Source organism: Capricornis sumatraensis, chromosome X, assembly GCF_032405125.1.
Source record: "Capricornis sumatraensis isolate serow.1 chromosome X, serow.2, whole genome shotgun sequence".
In the NCBI taxonomy this organism is placed as follows: domain Eukaryota; kingdom Metazoa; phylum Chordata; class Mammalia; order Artiodactyla; family Bovidae; genus Capricornis; species Capricornis sumatraensis.
In genome coordinates this window covers 37,176,692-37,182,881 of record NC_091092.1, presented here as the reverse complement: position 1 = coordinate 37,182,881, position 6,190 = coordinate 37,176,692, and the positions used below count along the sequence as shown (strand labels likewise).

At 39.9% G+C, this 6,190-nt stretch overlaps 1 pseudogene; it reads right to left on the bottom strand.

Annotated features, from left to right (window-relative positions):
• Positions 1 to 523: 523 nt before the first annotated feature.
• LOC138071631 (CD2 antigen cytoplasmic tail-binding protein 2 pseudogene) lies at positions 524 to 1,169 on the bottom strand (annotated as a pseudogene).
• Between the last annotated feature and the right edge of the window lie 5,021 nt (positions 1,170 to 6,190).

The window sequence follows — 6,190 nt, the reverse complement described above, 5'->3', positions numbered from 1 at the left end:
TTCTGACGTATATCAACATGAGGCAGCCATAGGTATACCTATGTCTCCTTCCTCTTGAGTCTCCCTCCCTGAAACATTCTTGTAGATGTTTCTTATACATGTTCAGGAATTTTTCTAGGGTATGTGTATAGCAGAGGAAGTTACTTGATGATAGAGAATAAGCATATTCAGCTTTTCCAAAGAGTTCATATCAATGTATCAGCAGAGTGTAAAAGTTTTGTTACTCCTCATCTTCACCAACATTTATTAACAGACTTTTAATTTATTATAAATTTTGTTGTAAAATTCATATCATTATGTTTTTATTTTGTGTTTCTCTGCTTAAAATTGGTTTGCAGCTTTTCTTGTCCCCCTCCCTCCCCACAGCTAAAGACTTTTACTGGGAAAAGGAAGTTGACTAAAAAGTGGGCTCCAACATCCTCACTGCCTGACACAGCCAGAGCCTCCTCCACAAAGTCCAGGAAAGAAGGGACCACCCTCAGTAGGCTCAGATGTAGAGGTCAAATTCAGTCTGTTTGGATTTCTAGAACTGTTGACCAGGAAGATCCAGCTTCCAGCAATAAACCCCATCCTGAAGGTAGCCTTCATGAGGGGAACTGGGCTGCCTAGCCCCCTTGTTGCCCCCTTTGCCTTCCCCCCAAGTTCCCAGATACCTCAGTGCCCAGCCACTGTCTCTCTTGGCAGCATAAGCTCCAGAGTGCCCTCCAGGAGGGCGTGAGTGCTCACTGGAGTCTGGCCAAGCTGTCGTCACCCTCTGAGTCTGACAGACGCTGCTGATCAGATGGCTGCTCTCTGATTTTCACCCAATCAATGTTGTCCGGTCAACTGTCTCAGATCTGAGCATCCCAGTTCAGGAAATAGTTACCATCAGCCTCAAAGTGACCTTCCTCTATCTCCTCCTGCAGCTTGAAGAGTATGATCCGCACACCCCCATCACTGGAGAGTGTGGCTGCTTCCTGACCTCCCACATCCTCTGAGGCCAACACGTCATATTTGCTGGACCCTTCATCATCATTCTTCTCCTTCTCATCACTGTCCAAAGAGTGTTTGCCTTCGAAGCGGCTCCCAGGGCCTCCTACCCCAGCCACAGGGTCCACTAATTTTTTCTTTGGGACACTGATATCATCCTCATCTCTCACACCTTGGAAGGTAACTTTCCTCTTTGGCATGACTGGACAGAAGGACTGTCCCCAAACTAAGGATCTGGAAAAGGTGAGGGAAGAGAGAGAGAGAGGTTTTCTCTAGGGCTGCATCCAGGCCACCTACCCACCACCTGCTTTTTATGTTTTATAAGTGAAAGAAAGGGAAAATTGCTCAGTCATGTCTGACTGTTTGCAACTCCATGGACTGTACAGTCCATAGAATTCTCCAGGCCAAAATACTGGAGTGAATAGCCTTTCCCTTCTCCAGGAGATCTTCCCAACCCAGGGATCGAACCCAAGTCTCCTGTATTGCAGGCAGATTCTTTAGCTGCTGAGCCACAAGGGAAGCCCATGTATTATAGGCCACTTAGAATTCTTCTTTGGTCAAAAACCTGTTCATATCATTGGACCATTTTTCTATTGCACAATTTGTGTTTTCCCTTACAGGGATTGTTTATGTCTTTCTGATACTAATTCTTTGCCAGTTACATGACTTAATAATTTTGTCTCCTCTAAATTTATAAGTTGCCTTTTAATTACTTTGTGGTGTCTTGTGATACACAAGTTCTCAATTTCGATGCTTCAGACTTATCAGTTTTTTCTTTATGTTAGGCATGTTACTGATATATTTAGAATGTTTTCTCTAACCTGAGATCCTAAAAAATATTTTCCCTTAAAATTTTTTTTAAACTTTCACCTTTCAAATGAAGTCTTCTTTAATTGATCTGCAACTGATTTTGTATGGTGTGATGTAGGGATTCAATTTTATTTTTTCATCCATATAAATAGTTAGCCCAGAACCATTTATAAAATAGCCCATTATTTTCCTTCTGATCTTTAGTGGCTAACTCTGTCATATATCTGGTTTTCATATATGCAAAGTTTTATGTTCCTGGATTCTCCATTCCATTGGTCTATTTTCTTATCTCATCCTAATTACTGTCACTTTATAAGCTTTTAAGATTTTGGAGAGGGGAGCAAATCTCCTCAGCTTTTCAGGATCATTTTGTCTATTCTTGGCCATTTGCTCTGTGAAGATATTTTAGATTGGTTGGATATTGGAGAGAGGGATGAAGGAGTTATTAAGGAAAAGAAAGGGAGAGAAGGTTTACAAATAAGCATTTGCTCATGCTACAGTTATTCTAAAGTTATTCTACAAGTCAACTCTGCTTTTGAAGTCAGATATTTTCAAAGATCAGAAAATCTGCCTGCCTATATTTATTGGCACCACTGTAAATACTCTGAGATGCACAGGGATAATGTCGTTTTTATTTCTTCTAAGATTTATTTCTTTGGTATCTCACTGTTTCATGGGATGCATTGTGATAAACATGGCCTCTGCTGTCAGGCATACTTCTGTTTAAATTCCTGCTCTGCTCCTTACTACCTATGTGACCTTAGGAATAATACTTAATCATTCTGAGACTTACTGTCTTTTTGGTCTGTGAGTGGTGGTGGTAGAGATTATGATGATGATAATAATAAAATAACTATTATTAACTTACTATGTTAGTTTTATATTGTTGCTATAACAAATTACCAAAAACTTAGTGCCTCAAAACAACACAAATTTAATATCTTACGGTTTTGTAGGTCAGAAGTCTGACAAGGCTCTTCCTGGACTAAAGTTTTCCGAAGGATTCCTTTCTGGAAGCTTTGGGGGGATTCCATTTCCTGCTTACTCAGATTATTGGTAGAATTCAGCTCCTTTCAGTTCCTTGTTGGCTGTCAGCTGACAGACAATCCCAGCTTGTGGAGGTCACCTGCATTTCTTGGCTTGCAGCCTGCTTCCTGCATCTTCAGAGCCAACAGTGGTGGATGTGAGTCCTTACCTTTCGAATCTTTCTTGCCTCTTTTTCCATCACAGAGATACAAAAGAGGAGCACAGGAAAAAGACCATGTAATTATGGAGGCAGAGAGTGGAGTGATGCTGCCAAGAAAAGCCAAGAATTGCAGGCCACCACCAGACACTAGGAAGAGGAAAGGAAAGGTTCTTCCCTAGAGCTTTCAGAAAGAGTATGGTCCTGCTAACACCTTGATTTTGCACATCTAGCCTCTAGAACTGTGAGAGTATACATTTCTTTTGTTGTGAGCCACCTAGTTTGTGGAATTTTGTTATGGTGGCCCAGGAAACTAATATAACCACTTACCATGCTTTCTCAAATTTGTTTTTCTTTAAAGTAGCATATGAAAAATGCTCTTGTTAATTTCCAGTGTATAAGACACCTACATTCAAACATATGTCCTAAGGTACAGGCAGTACCCTAAGAAAGATTTGTTTGGCATAGCCCCTAATAGTAGAATGAAGATCAATGAGTTAAAGTTCTAAGGAAACTGATTTTTAGTTCAATATGTAAAATAGTTTTCTAACAATTAGAATAGTACATGGCCGTAAGAGCTACTCACATCGTCACACCCCAAACTTTTGGTTGAGGTCTTGGAACTAGTTTTTCACGAATGTTTTGGATAAAAAAATTAATTTTAAATGGAATTAGATGAGAATAGAAGGATTGGGAGTTTGAGATTAGCAGATGCAAACTATCACATAGGATGGAAAACAATAAGGTCTTACTGTATAGCACAGGGAACTATGTTCAATATCCTGTGATAAACTATATTGGAAGAAAATATAAAAAAGAATCTTTATGTATAACTGAGTCACTTTCCTATACAGCTGTACTTCCATAAAATTTTTAAAAATAAAGAGAATTAGGTATTCTCATGGTAAACAAATTTTTTTTCCATTTTAACATAAAAATCTGAACTATTGCTTGCTTACATAGATGTATATAAGAAAAATGCAGAATGCTCTTAAAATGCAGAATGCTCTTAACAACATTTTTTGTGTGTAGTACAAACAGTTGGTTGATCTGGAACAGAACTCAGTTAAGGCTATATCCTGATCAATTGGTAGAATTTTTTTTTAAAGCAGTAAGTCATCCCTTTATTGAGTGTTCCCTGTGTGGTAGAAGAGCTATAGATAATGTCATCACTGCTCTAGCTGATTTTATACTCTGGCTGAGTTGTGTAGTAGACATTTGCTGGGTGCCTTTACAGGATACATTCTTTTCCTAACAATACTCAAATTTTCCTTGTTATATCCACCCCTATCCTTCATAGACTATGTGTTTCAGGTTACCTAATCAGGGTGAGTTTTACTTCTCTTGTTTGGAATGCTGCTAAGATGTCTGTGTCCCTCTGGAGATTAATAAGAAATATATAGTCTTAATCATGGCTGGCAACTATATGATTGCCAAGAGAAGAACCAGTTTTTGGATAAAGCTGACACTGAGGATGTCAGAGCAGAAAGATGTAAGGAAATTGAGTCCTTGAAACATCATTGAAGTATTGGGTCAACCAATATCTGGATGATCCAATTAAGTGAGAAAATAAATCCAGTTTTTGTTTAAGCCAGTTTGCATTGGGTTTTCTGTTTATTCCAGCATAAAATCTCATCTAATATGTTCGTAAATCAATTGAAGAACAATAAATGACAATATATAAAATACATAGTCCAGTGCTAGATATACTAAACCACTAGCAGCATCAGCACCATTCCAGGGAACTTGATAGAAATGCAAATTTTCAGGCCTCAAACTTTCTGACTCAAACTCTGCAGGTGAGGCTCAGGAATCTTAGTTTTAACAAGCCCTACAGGGGATTCTGAGGTATGCTAGGGTTTGAAAACCACTACCCCAGAAGTTTGGGAAAGGAAGACTTCACGGAGAGGGTGAGACAGGCTAAATATAGCAGCAAGATAGACTTTAGAAAAGAAGACGTGTGAACCAAAATGAATAAAGGCACAGAGGTAGGAATGAACGTTATTTATTGAGCATTATCTGGCTAATTGTGACTTTAATAAAATAGTGAAGGGTTAAAATTGCCTGGGAAGTAGGGTAGTAGAGAGTTAGTGGCTGACAGTGTTTTTATTTTTTGTCCTGTTACTCTCATTTTATCTGAACTCATGAAAAATTCCTGAGCAATGAAATGTTGCTACTCTCCATTGCAGGCAATATATGTTGAGATCAATCTGACTGGACTATAGCCATAAAAATTAAGAGCATCATGTCACAACATGAGGATGGTCTAGTCCTACTTGTATTGGTGTCAGGTAGATAGAGGAGCCTCCTTCCTGTATTTCAAAATTTTGTTTGAAGGGAGTTACTTTTATCTTGTCAAAATCTGACACAAACAGGGTGACACCAGCAGTAAGAATTTAATCTGCCTTGGCTTTATGAGATTTTGGGTATAATTCTTTGTCTTCTTCCTCCTTCCTTGCCATGTATGGTGGGAGAAGTTTCCACCTTAAACACTGATGTCCTGTCCAAGGTTGTCCACCACCTGCCCATACTGCAGGCTCTGTTTGATAATGTGTGCTCGGATGGAACTGTTTACATTTCACCTTTTCCCTAAAGTACTGTGTGCCATGCATAATGACGCAGCCTGTGGAATTATGGAATGGCAGCTCATTTCAGCTCAGAGGGAGTGCTAGAAAATGAGAGAGAAGCATTTTATAGGCTGAAATGCTAACTGCTACAGTAAACCAAACTCTAGATCTTAAAGTCTAAGTCTTTCCCAGACTTGTCTAGACCTAAGTTTATGGTGGTAGTGGTGTGTGTGTGTGTAAGTGACGGGGGTGTTGAAGGAGGAGAAGGAAGGGTTTTAACCTAATGATGCAAACACTCTTCTTTATTGACAACTAGCTTGCTGCTGCTGCTGCTGCTGCTAAGTTGCTTCAGTCGTGTCCGACTCTGTGCGACCCCAGAGATGGCAGCCTACCAGGCTCTTCTGTCCCTGGGATTCTCCAGGCAAGAACACTGGAGTGGGTTGCCATTTCCTTCTCCAATGCATGAGCGTGAAAAGTCAAAGTGAAGTTGCTCAGTCATGTCTGGCTTCGTGATCCCATGTACTGCAGCCCACCGGCTCCTCCATCCATGGGATTTTCCAAGCAAGAACACTGGAGTGGGGTGCCATTGCCTTCTCTGAGCTTTCTGCTAAGGATTGCCAGAATAGTGAAGAAACATTTCTAAAGCAAAAGCACTGCTTAG